The sequence below is a fragment of the Cervus canadensis genome, chromosome 24 (genome assembly GCF_019320065.1).
Source record: "Cervus canadensis isolate Bull #8, Minnesota chromosome 24, ASM1932006v1, whole genome shotgun sequence".
NCBI lineage: Eukaryota > Metazoa > Chordata > Mammalia > Artiodactyla > Cervidae > Cervus > Cervus canadensis.
In genome coordinates, this window is record NC_057409.1 from 46,043,428 (window position 1) to 46,057,586 (window position 14,159).

Sequence of the window (14,159 nt, forward strand, 5' to 3'; positions counted from 1 at the left end):
ATCTTGTCTGAGTATGACATTTCTGAAGGAGAAAACCTATTAGAAAAACACCATACTATGCTAGTAAAACTGTCCCAGAAGAATCTAGAAGTTGTTTCTTTGGTGACATTTTAAGAGGCTTAAAGTGTTACCTTCACATATGAAGAAATAATTACAAAAATATTCCATTAGCACTGTAATGAATGGTGCAGAGCAATGATTAATTAAAGACAGAACCATAATTTATTCGCTATCCATTATCCACAAGCATAATCCCATTTTAACACAAAACAGTACAGACTAAGGGAGTCCTGGGAGGCTCTGTGGCAACTTTGGACTATGTAGTCCCAGGAATCCTCCTCGTCCACTGCAAGAAAAAGATAAGGAGAAAATTCTAGATTTAGTCTCTCAAGTTGATTGTGAAAAGGCAGTGAGCTATCCTAGTGTCTATTTCTTACCAGTTTTGCAGCTTGTTATTTTTCAGATCCTCAGTTTTGTTATTCACAAAAATGGGGCTAATAATTCATACATCTCAGATCTGTTGCTATGATTAAATAAGATAGGTAGAAGCATCTAGAACAAATCCTTTCTTTCTTTTTCACTTCCAAAAGTGAAAGAGAAGCAGGATATAAGATGTTATAAATGATTTTAAACACTTCAGGTAGGTTTTAGAGTAGGATTAAGTCTGATGTTATTAGACATGGTTTTACATGATTTATAGCCTGAAGGGCTACAGTGCTATTTATTTTTTGCTTTTGTCCCCCTCTTCCTTTCTTCCACTCTCTCTTATTACAATCTCTTTCTGCCCCCCCTCCCTTCTTCTCTTTCCTTCTTCCCGTCAAGAGCTATAATATGGTTTTCTTTCTAAATGAGAGAGAAAATGAAAGAGAAAGTTTAGCAGCCTCCTGAAGTCTTCAGAATTAGCTGTTTAAGCATGAATGGCACCCACTCCCTTTTTCTCTCCTGCTTCACCCTCGCTCAGTCCCGGCGTGTTCTGTAGATTCTGCTTTTTCCCTCAGGTGTGGCAGGCACCTTCTTTGCTCCCCCTGCTCCCGGATCCACGCTGCTTCCTCATCTGCTATGAAGACCCCAAGTGTCCCCTGAGGGACCCCTGAAGGCCTCCGCCTTCTTCCTGCAGCCTGGACCTTTCCTGCACCTCCACACTCTCCTCTGCCGCCCGCTCACCGCCTCCACCGAGAGTGTCCCCCACTGACTTACCTTCTTCCCCAAACTTGATCCACCAGCTGATGGCAACTCCGGCCTTCCAGTTGCTTGGACCTAAAATCTTGACTTGATCCTTGATTCTTTGTCAGCAAAGTTCTTCAAAATACATTCAGGATGTGACAACCTGTCGCCTTTGATACTGCCACCTGCTTGGAGAGAGGCACCGTCATCTCTTACCTGATCCCACTCTCTCCCTGCCTCCTGGCTCCCTGGAATGCAGGGCTCATTCTTGCCTCAGGGCCTTTACTCTTTTCCCGCTTCATTTTGCCAGGAAAGCTCTTCCCCCGAGGCTGCAGGGCACATTCCTCAAGTCCCCTCAGTCTGCTCACATGTCACCTCCTCAATGACAACTACTCTGACCACCTTATTTAAAATTGCAAAAAGGTCCCACCCCTGCCTTCTGGATCCCTTTTATCCTACCCTAGTTTAATTTTTTTCATGGCTTCTAACATAATCTGTAATTTACTTATTTTTCCTGTTTTTATTTACTTGTCAGTTCCTTTACCCCAATGAAAACACCAGGAGGGCACAAAACCTATGTTTCTTTCTTTTTTTTTTTTAACCAATAAATATTTAAGTGAACTACCTTTCCTAACAGTTTTCTTCTAGTGAGATTTTTCAATTTTCCCAACTTCAGCCTAGATGAAGGATTTAAATTACTTTCTAGAGATGAACTTTGCCTGAATATTTCTTTGGTGCGTAACCCAGGTACCTGAGGCCTCAGGAACTTCCAAGGCCGACATTTGTAAATTCACACGTGTTTAATTTATGGTCTGTGAGTCTATGCTGTCTTGGAAGACAGAATCACTGAATCATGGATTCTGTTGTCTAGCACATCCTCTATTCAAAGTAGAAAACCCTTTTCAGGTTGGAGGCGTCCTTGGCTGGAGGCCAGGCAGTCTTTGTCCCTCCATAACTAAGAGCTTATGGCTTTGGAACTCAGCCAAGTCCACCTTGGGTCAGCTCTGAACTGAGCTCTTATGAATGCCACCTAAGACTGCATAGGCTCTTCCAGTAATCGCCCCACATGTTTGAACTCACATTGGATTTTGACCACTAAATCTTCTAAGTTCTTAGGTTTCTTTTACTAACCGTGCAATGCAGTCACAAAGAGAGCTTATGTCACTCAGACTCAATGAATAGAAAGACACAGCTTAGGTCAAAGGAAGTGATCACCTTGTCCTCTTCAAACCTATCAGGCCACATTACAGCAGTACTGTCAGTTCTCACGACATGTTTTGGAAATGTATCAGTAAACTGTAGTATATTCAGAAGACCCAGGGTGATCAGGATGGCAAAGGACCTGGAAAGTGTGCGTGTATATGCGTGCTAAGTCGCTTCAGGTGTGTCTCACTCTTTACGATCCCATGGATGATAGCGCACCAGGCTCCTCTGTCCGTGGGATTCTCCAGGCAAGAAAACTGGAGTTGCCATGCCCTCCTCCAGGGGATCTTCCTAACCCAGGGATCGAACCTGCATCGCTTACGTCTCCTGAATTGGCAGGTGGGTTCTTTACCACTGGTGCTGCCTGGGAAGCCCATTGAAAGTTTACCTTCTATTAATTTATTCAATTTAATAATTTTCTTATTCATCAACCAACAAACCAAATTTGTGAACTGTCTATTGGATTGAAATCAGTGTAAGGGAAGTGAAGTCAGGATTGCTAGCTGACAACAGCAGAGCTAACTCTAGTTAGTGAAGCAGAAAAGGGAATTTACTAAAGCCATGAGAACCCTCAGAGAATTTGGAGAAGGGTCAAGAAATCAAGTGCAGAGGTGAGGCTCAAGATCTGAGACTACTCCAGGGGAGACGAACTGCTATCCCATGAGGTGCAGGCATCAAACCTTGGCCCCTGGCCCAGGGCATGGATACCCCCTGTAGAACCTCTACCCCTGCTGCCTCTGAAGGCCGGGGCTCTGCTCCTGCCCTTAACAGAATGGAATCTATGAGGCACATTTTTCTTCATCCCATTTCCTTCCAAAACAACGTCTCATGCAGATGCAACTGAATGAAATAGTCTAAGTCATAGGCAAGGAAGGTTGGGAAATCATAGGAAATTCTCTGAACATAGGACAAATAGTTAGAAGTACTCAGAGACCCAAAGCAATGGGATTACTTGTGAGCTTTTTGAGGAAAGACACTGTTATTTAAATAATGCGGTGTTTGGTCTGAAATCGGAAAGATGTAGTATGAATTCTGACCACTCCACTTCTTAGCTCTCTATGACTTTGAGCTATTGTTTAACCTAGATCTCAATTTCCACAAGATGAAAATAATACCTATCATGCAGTGCTTTTGTGTTTGAGAATCATGGTTAAAGCTTCTAAAGCACAATATATATGTGTGTGTGTGTGTGTGTGTGTGTGTGTGTGTATGCATACTCAGCCTTGTCTGGCTCTTTGTGACCCCATGAATTGTAGACCACCAGGATCCTCTGCCCATGGAATTTTCCGGGCAAGAATACTGGAATGGGTTGCCATTTTCTACTCCAGAGGATTTTCCTGACCCAGGGATCGAACCTGTGTCCCTTGCACCTCCTGTGTCTCCTGCATTGGCAGGCAGATTCTTTACCATTGTGATGCTTGGGAAGCCCTTCTAAAGCACAATGCCTGCCTACAAATGCAAATTTACTTTCATTGTCTTTATATCCCCATTACCGAGGATGGAGCCTGGTACACAGTATTCAATTTTTTTAAATGTGGGAATGTTTGTGGATGTCATGATATTTGGCTTCAAGAATAATGTATCAGTGGATAGGTAACATGTAAACCCCAAATCCTAAAACCCAAGATGGGACAGATTAGATCCACTGTGGGTGGGAAGGTCAGTGTTGTCCAAAATACTGGTACCTGCTTTATTAGCAGAAACTCAAATCATTCTTTGTCCTGCTATCTTGCTCCTGCCAAAGGTAAAATTACCTCCATTAATTCTTCTTTATTCAATTGGATCTACTAAATATTTCCTGATGGCTGGTCAACTCATCAGATTATCTGGGAATATGTTTTATAACTGATTCCATGGTGGGCAAGCGTCAAGTTGGGGTGCTTAATTTCAGAAGGATGGCCAAAACATAGAAGAACCTTCTGTACATCAGAGACAGGTCACAGACGAAGCAGATTTGAAAGCCTCCAGACTCAAACCATGGAGGGAATTCCCTGGCAGTCCAGTGGTTAGGACTCGGCAGTTTCACTGCCAGGCCAGGGTTCAGCCCCTGGTAGGGGAACTAATATCCTGCCAGCTGCACCGTATGACCAAAAAAACGCAAAACTGTGGGACAGTGGGATTCCAACCACTGTGTCAAGATGCCTACAAGTATCCCTTGTTGCTTCCTGCGGGTGATCTTCAGGCCCAGGTCTGGTGGCATTGAGGAGGTCCAGCCCTGGGAATAGTGGAGAGACTTTGCACTCTTCAGCATCAGTGTATCAGGGTGCACGCACACCTAGCCTTCTCCACCAAGTGTGACTCTCAAATATTCGCCAGTTTGGGAAATCCTAGGTTGGGAAGATAATCCATGGTAATCATTGCCAGACACTGAGATTTCAGAGAGAGGGATAGCCACCCCTTCAGATGTAGTTGCCAATAGTGTTGTTAAATTTATATTGGCAAAAAAGGCAATCAACAGACAATAAAAATGCTAAAATTACCATCTGCTCTACCATCATTACATCAGAGGAAGGATCTTTAATCACGCCCAAAGTTAGGAGACATACTCTTGCAATGAAGTGTGCTCCTAACTATGTGTCAAAAGTTAGCCAGTCTGTGATGAAATGTACATGTCCTGTTCTTCTTTTTCTCCTTTTTCTGGGGAGCATTGAAAACTTTGTCACCACCCTGAAGTTATTGCAGATGGATATATGGGAATCACTGGTCTGAGAATTAGGCTGAGTATTTATTTCCCAGAAACTCTTATCTTTTGATTGAATCAGGCAACAAAAGATCAACACTGAAGCCAAAACTAGTTCAGCCTTCTCAGAACTGACTCAACTGTAGTATGGACTTTTGTTACAAGGAACCATTCATATGGACCTTGCTCTTGTACTTGCTGTTACTTTTTTGATTCAGCTGTTGCCTGTAATGTCTCTCAATGTCTCCCAGGTGAAATTCCACCTGAGAAGTTTCTTTTCCAGTTGAAAGTGAAAAAGATCATGTCTCTCCAGTGGAATGGAGATGCTATTTACTTTTCCTGATAAGGAGAATGATTGAACGTCTTGAGTTGCCTTTTTTGCCTGGGCCACTGGGAAGCTTAGCGTTAATTCAAACTGTACTCACAGCTGCTGAATTACCCCGTACTTCTAAATGGGAAAGAAATGACATGTCAGATTACCTAGAAAGTTGAGTTTGGACAGTACAGAGTTTTCAGTAGCAGGTCACTGAAAATTTCAACCTAGTACAATTTCTTCATACACACAAATCCATTCTCCTAAAAAAATCAAGGAGCTTTCCCGGGTTCACACTCAGGCCACCGTCTACAAAGTGCAGTTCTTTATAGCACAAGTGTGCAGGTAAAGGTTGAGTGGAGGCTTACCAAATCATGTGCCCTGGTGTGGGATCTGCTTCTGGTCAGAGAAGGGGCCCTTCTCTGTAGTTAACACCAAGGTGTGGAACAGGCCAGGAGCGCCTCTGCCCACGCTCATGCATAGGCCATTTGCACATGTGTGTCTCATTCCAGCATTCTCTCCTCCAGTGTCAGAATGCCTATAGTAAGGATCTCATGATCTTTGAACAGGATGTTCTCCGAGGCTGTCTAGGGTATCACACCGTGTGGGGCCAAGCTACATCTCTGCTTCAGTGGACTTTGAAATAACAGAGCTTTGCCTGAGTGAAATCTCCAACTTTTTTCCCCCCTCATCTAGACTCTCGTAGAGAGGCCAAGACAAGAAACAAGAGAGTTACCAAAAGCAATGAAAAATTGTTAGTCAGAACTTTTGACTGATTGGTGCCTCCAATTTCCCGCAACATGCCAGACGCACAGCTTCTTACTGTATGTACTTACATATGTGTCCTTTGCATAAAGCCTCTCTGGCTAAACCTCAATCCCTGACTATTATGTATTCTGAATAAAAGCGAAACATCTCAGCATTTGCAAAAATTCAAGATTTATCAACATATTGAGCTTTTACTAAGTCATGAATTCTTGATTTGTATTCATAGTGCTTTTGCATATTCATGGGCCTCTTTAGCCAAAGATCTTCAATATTCATTTACTATGGAGTGGTAAGTATATATTATTCAACTCCATGTACCAGTGGGTAAACTGATGCCCAACACAAGGCCTGATCAGAGAAGACGAATAAAGAGCAAGATGCTCTTAGCCCCCCAGAGAGGGCTCACTCCAGCTGTCTCCCTCCAGAAATAAAGGCCCACGGCCTGCTTGTGATTCTCACTTCTCAAGCATCAGGGGACTCAGGATTTTTCCTTCTGGATTTGTTGGAAGGTCTTGGGTAGAGTTTTCTCTTAAAGTGCATGGGACAAAAAGGATAGCTTGGGAAAATGAAAAATAGCCTTCTTCCAAATTGCTTTGAATCCATGATGCCAAAGGTTAATTGACCAGATTAATTCCCCCCGAACCTGGAGGAGAACAGGTAGAGAGAATCATTCGTTTGCTCCAATAACCAATTAATGGCATTGATTAGCCTGCAAGGATCTTCTCTCCCATTTTTATGAGAGTAACAGAGGTCAATTTTCTTAATACCTTCCTTTCATACAATCTATTCCTTTATTTTCTAAGTAATTTATTGAGGATTGTAACTACAAATTTTTCCAGGAGCTGATTGAAGAGGAGTTCACAACATGAAAATATATATATATATATATGTATGTATATATATATACATATATATATTTCTGGCTAAATTTAGAAAACTGTGAGGAAATAAAATGATTCCTTGAAAGTAATCAGCCTCTGACACACGTGACAAAAGAAGGTAGACTCTCTTAAAGCGCACGGGACATGCATATAGTTTGTTTGTTTGTTTTTTTGACTGTGCCATGTGGCATGCAATATCTTAGTTCTCCAACCAGGGATCAAACTAAAGCACCTGCAGTGAAAACACTGTCTCTTAACCATAGGACCACCAGGGAAGTCAATTTATGATTATTTTTGAAACTGTCCAAATATGTATTAAACTTTATCTATGAAGACGGCATTTTGCCATGAAAGTTTTTTTTTTTTTTTTAAAGGAATGCTTTTTGTGATATTGAAAGGAAGACTATCTCAAAGGAAAAAATGACTAACCGGCTGTCTAATATGTTAATGTGAAAGTTGGTGTCAGAAGACTCGACCTCTATTTTCTCTCAAAAACAAAATAAATGTAATTGCTCAGAATTTCAACCACACAAATGCCTATTTTTATCCAAATACATTGCCCTTTAGACAAGAGGGTGATGACTGGCATTATTGTTGATTTTTATTACTACTGAGTTCGTAATAATCTAGAACAAAGCACTCCAATAGAATTTTCTGCAATAATGGAAATGTTCTACATCTGTGTTGCCTAACAACCCCTCACACATGTGTAGAGTTGCCACATTTAGCAAAACAAAACAAAGCCCCCAAATTTAAGACGCCAGCGTGGGTGCTCAGCCACTTCAGTCATGTCCAACTGTGCGACCCCATGAACTGCAGCCACGAGGCTCCCCTGTCCTTGGCGCTCTCTAGGCAAGAGTACTGGAGTGGGTTGCTGTGCCCCCCTACAGGAGATCTTCCTGACTCAGGGATCGAACCTGCATTTCTTACATCTACCTGCATTTGCAGGTGAGTTCTTTAGCGACAACTGGGAAGCCCAAAGAAACAGGAGAGTGAAAGTGAAAGTCACTCAGTCGTGTCCAACTCTTTGAGACCTCATGGACTATACAGTCCAGTGGGATTCTCCAGGCCAGAATACTGGAGTGGGTAGCCTTTCCCTTCTCCAGGGGATCTTCCCAACCCAGGGATTGAACACGGGTCTCCTGTATTGCAGGCAGATTCTTTACCAGATGAGCCACAGGACACCTAGTAAATTTGAATTTCAGATAATCAGCAGACAATTTTTAGTATACATATGCCCCATGCAACATTTGTCTTACCAAATACTAGCTATTATTGCTATTGAAAATTACTGATTCATTTGTTTGTGTGTGACTGGAAGGAAGCTATAGCTATATAGTGCAAAAGGCAGCAGAATCAAGTTCTTTGAAGTGAGTGAAAAAACAAAACTGTGAAATCAAAGCCCTTCAGCTTGGAATCAAATGGAGCTTATTTTCTTTTGGACTCTGTCGGCGTTCACTATTTAGTAGCCAAAACCATGGGTAGAAATCAATGTGTATCTTTAAACATTTCTTCAACACCAAAGGACAGCTTCCAGGATGCCTCAATTTATGCAAACAGGGTGTGTCTCCTAAAAAGTTGCTCTAAGTCAGTTTCACCTGAATCAAATAATTCAGGGCTTACTCTCTGTTTAAAAGAATATAGAGGGGAGGTAGTTTGTAGATAGAAAGAAATGACAAGTTATCATATATAACAAATAATCAATCCCATCCTTCAGAACATTTTTGATATCCATATTCTTTTAAAGTGTGATGTTTCTATGAATGTCTGGGAGGCAACAGATGGCAGATGCAAAGTATTAACCAAAATGAAGTTAATGAAGGACCTGTCTATAAGATGTGGCTGTCAGTAAAGGAACCAGGAAGGCATGCTGGGCACCCAAAACACTGGAAGCTGTTACCGCACGCTGGTCTGAAGGAGCCAGGAAGATGGAAAGGTAAGACGGGCTGCCTGAGAGGCTCTGTGGCCTCAGAATATTGAGGTCTGTCAGACACCACAGCAAGGTAAGAGCGTAAAACCATTTCTTCTCTCCATTCTCCAGCCTCCTGTCAATTCCTCCCATTGGCCCCAAACAACCTGAAGCCAGAGGGCAAAGAGTCTTGGGTGATGAAACATCTGAGATGAGTCTCCAAGACATGGTGCAGGGAATGGAGGGTGAAGGAAAGACTCAAGGGCCATACAGAGAATAACCAGCACACTGGGTACACATTATCTTTCTTTAAAACTCAAATCACATGGTCATGAACATCATGGAAAAAGACTACCTTTTCTTCTTGTACATGAATTTTCATCACTGAGTTCATTTGGAAAATTTTCTGCAAAATTAAGTCAGTCTTAGAATGTCTAGTCAGTCTTGTACATATAAGAAGGGTTGAACGTTTGAGTCAAATTATGTATATGGAACAGAGACAAGAATTTTGCCCTAAAGTTGTATTGTGTGTGATATGAGTATTAATCACACTAAAAGCAATTATTTTCAATATATCAAGATAACAGTTCTCTATCTTGATCTCAGGCTCATGTGCATACGTTCTCTGTTCAGAAGAAACAGATGGTTAAGATGAAGATAATTCTCACAGTAATTGGTGGTTTCTTATAAGATTTTATTGGGGGGTAAAGGGATATCTAATTTGTTTGTGGAAGTTTGCATTACTGAATGCTGCCATCTTTCTCATTGTATAGTAAGGGATTATTTTAAAAAATGAATGAACTATTTCTTTTGTCAGGAACTATCATAGATATTAGATTTTAAAAGGAAGGGACCATTGTTGTTGTTGTTCAGTGGCTAAGTCGTGTCTGAATCTTTGCGACCCCGTGAACTGCAGCACACCAGGCTTCCCTGCCCTTTACCATCTCCTGGAGTTTGCTCAGACTCATGTCCACTGAGTCAGTGATGCTCTATAACCATCTCATCCTCTGCTGCCCCCTTCCCCTTTTTCCTTCAATCATTCCCAGTTGTCAGTGTCTTTTCCAATCACATCTTCTCATCAGGTGGCCAGAGTAGCAGAGCTTCAGCATCAGTTCTTCCAGTGAATACTCAAGGTTGATTTCCTTTAGGATTGACAGGTTTGATCTTCTTGCAGTCCAAGGGACCCTCAAGAATTATCTCTGACAGCACAGTTCAAAAGCACCAATTCTTTGGCAGGCGCTCATGTGTCATTATAATAAACTTTTCAAAATTTGAGTCATTAAAAAATTACCCTGAAAAAATTTACTCTGGAAAAACAAGACATTTATTTTGCATATTTGCTTCAGAGACATACTTCATTTTACCAGGTTTTCTTTTAGAAATCATAATCCCAAATAGTCTAAAAATAATGCCTCCTCCATAATGGAAATGCTATGGTTCACTTAGAGTGGAAGGATTAAATACAAGGCGGCTGGATGTAAGACCTTCAGCAATTTATCTAACCTCTCAGTGCATCCATTTACCCATCTTTCAAATGGCAATAGTCATAGTATCAATCTCATTAAGTGACTATTTAATAAATTAATATGCTCCTGACAAGTAGTATATGTTCAATAAGTGTTAGTATTATTATTGAAAAATTATTCATTTATTTAATGTCCTTGGGTAGAAAGGAATCTATGAGTATCAAATGCAAAAGGAAACAGAGTTCTTTTAGGTAGCAATGGAAATAGCAATAATTCAGAGTCCTACAGTTTGAATAGGATCTATTTTAAGAGATTACCTAGTCTAGCCACTAAAGCCAGAAAAGTTCAGCGGGTCACCTACAGTCTTTTAACCAAAATCCAGGGCACTTCTTACTGCAATGCTTGTTTTATTCCTCCACCATGCTGCCTGTCCAGAGTATGCTTGCTGATCATTAACATCTTGGGGAATATTGTGAGCTAATTTTTTAAAATTATATAAACTTAGAATTAAATGAATTATATTAAAATGAAGATTTTCAAGTACTCCAGACTTATCACCACGTAGTTATTCTCCAACCAGTTACTGTCATTTCTGCTCTTGAGGTTATTTACACTTGTGTATGATGAAAACACTGTAGAATTATGTGCTTCCCTGCATCTCTTCCCAACTCCATGTTGATGTCATCATGTTGGTGACAGCTGAAAACTGGCCATGGTGGCACTATTTGTAGCCTTGTTGTTCAGTTGCCCTGTCGTGTCCAACTCTTTGTGAACCCATGGACTGCAGCATGACAGACCTCCCTGTCCCTCACCATCTCCCAGAGTTTGCCCAAGTTCATGTTCATTGCATCAGTGATGCTGTCCAGCCATCTCATCCTCTGATGCCCTCTCCTTCTGCCCTCAATCTTTCTCAGCATCAGGGACTTTTCCAATGAGTTGTCTGTTGGCATCAGATGACCAAGGCACTGGAGCTTCACCTTCCGGTAAATATTCATGGTTGATCTCCCTTAAGATTGACTGGTTTGATCTCCTTGGTGCCCAGTGGACTTTCAGGAGTCTTCTCCAGCACCACAGTTCAAAGGCACCAATTCTTTGGCATTCTACTATAGGGTCCAGCTCTCACAACCGTGTATGACCACTGGGAAGATCATAGCCTTGACTATAAGGACCTTTGTCAGTAGTGTAATATCTCTGCTTTTCAACATACTGTAGCCCTGAAATCAGAAGACTGATTTCTTCTTGGCAGAAAGTGATTTGCAGCCTACAAATTGGCAAATGCTACAAGTCAGCACACCTTCTCTTTCGCAGGAAGTTGGTTTAAACACTTACCAAGTAAATCATTGGCTGGGCCCTGATCCTTTTCGTTAGTGCGAAAGTGGGGTGGTAGATATTAAATTGAGCCTAACTTGTTAAAAAGTTAGATGTTTTCAGGGCAGTAAAATGCACAGAATAGGAAATTGATTTTAGCTGTTAATGAATTCTAATGAACAGCAATGGTAGAATACTGATCTCCTGATGTAAATTGATCTCTTATAGAGGGCTGTTTAGATCAATGGGTGAAGTATTAATGGGGACAATCAAGGGCTTTTTATTCTTTGTTTGGGGCGGGGGTGGGTTTGTCAGGACTCTCTCTAAAGATAACACACACAGAGAGAGGTGACAAGGAAGGTTTGGAGTGAACACAGAGTCCCTTAACACCATGCATCCCATGGAAGAACGATACATAGAAATTCTGTGCCATCCACCAGGATAGAAGCAACAGAATGGTTCAGGCCACTCGGTCTGTGGGCCTGAGCAGCTGGTCCCAGAGGAGGACTTGCTTCCCGCTGTCACCTGGGGCCTCTGCTGAACTGGGGAAAGGAGATCGGCTTTAACTAGCCAGGAACTCCGAGGCCCTTAATTTAACGTGGTGGTGGTTTAGTCGCTCAGTCATATCTGACTTTTTGTGATCCCATGGATTGTAGCCCTCCAGGCAACATTACTGGAATGGGTAGCCATTCCCTTCTCCAGGGGATCTTCCCAGCCCAGGGATCAAACTCCAGTCCCCTGTATTGCAGGTGGATTCTTTACTGATTGAGCCACAGGGGAAGCCCTCTAGGTCAAGTTAATTACCTAGTTTGTCTTTTTTCACATTCTGTCATTTCTGGTCCCAGGAAAGCTGTGATTGAACAGTGCATTCAAATGTCTGATCACCCTCCTTGTTAGGATCTCTGAGAACCATTCACAGACTTTGACTCTGCTAATCCACAAACAAACATTTTTGTTGTTGTTTGTTCACAACTCATCTTTTAAATGTTTTTCTTCAAATTTTCTATCTGTAACTTGAGGTCAGGATGGGAACTCTAAAGCATCAATCAAGGGTGTGAGGCAGACTAGGGGCCAGATGTGCCTGGTAGGCAGATCTAGAAAGGCTAGTGAGTTAGAATAATCCAGTGTCTTCAAGGCCATCAACTGAGAAGCTGCACAGAGCCAAAGAGATCTAGCTGCAACAGCAGGACTTCAGCCACGAGATGGTGCAGATGCCTGAGGCCAGCCCCTTGGTTCAACAGAAGGCAAGGTCCGTGTTGGGACTTATTTGGGGGAGGGGGGTTGATTATGCCAGTCTATGTCCTAAAGCTTGACTTTTCAGGCTTGAATTCTTGTTGAGGTATAAAAGCTCTATATACCTCAGTTTCCACAAGTCGTAGAATGGGAATAATAATTTTACTATATTATAGGTTTGTTGGGCCCCCCTGGTGGCTCAGCTAGTAAAGAATCTGCCTGCAATGCGGGAGACCTGGGTTCGATCCCTGGGTTGGGTAGATCCCCTGGAGAAGGGCATGGCTACCCACTCCAGTATTCTTGCCTGGAGAATCCCCACGGACAGAGGAGCCTGGTGTGCTACAGTCCATGGGGTCGCAAATAGTAGGACACGACTGAGCAACTAAGCATAGCATAGGTTTATTGTGAGAATTAATACATGAAAAGTATTTCTGAGAGTAACTGATCTTCAACAAGACTGCCCGCAGTACACAATGGGGAAGAGAGGCATGCCATGCCTCCCGCCCTCACCATCTCCCAGAGTTTGCCCAAGTTCATGTTCGTTGCATCAATGATGCAGTGTACATAGAATCAACTTAAAATGGATTAAAGACTTAAATAAACATAAAACCTGAAATCAGACATAAAACCCCTAGAAGAAAAACAGGAAGAAACTTCTTGATATTGGCCTTGGCAATTTCTTGAATGTAGCACCAAAATAATAGGCAGCAAAAGCAGAAAAACACAAATGGGGTTACATCAAACTATATAGCATTTGCACAGCAAAGGTACATATCAACAAAATGAAAAGGCGACCTATAGGATAGGAGAAAATGTTTGCAAATCATATATCTGATAAAGGGTTAATATCCAAAAAATATAAGAAACTTTTACAATTCAATAGCAAAAAGACAACTCAATTTGAAAAATTGACAAAAGAATTGAATAGACATTTCTCCAAAGGTACACATGGTCAACAGGGAAATAAAAAGGAGTTCGACAATACAGATCAACAAGAAATGCAAATTAAAGCCATAATGAGATATTGCATCACACTTGTTGGGATGGCTATTACCAAAACAAACAAACAAAAAGTAAACAAAACCCAAGAGATAATGTATATAGGCAAGAATGTGGTAGGGAAGCAAACTGGTGTGACCACTATGAATAACAGTATGAAGTTTTCTTAAAAAATGAAAAATAGCAATCCCAGTCCTGGGAACATGTATCAGAAAGAATTTAAATAATAATCTCA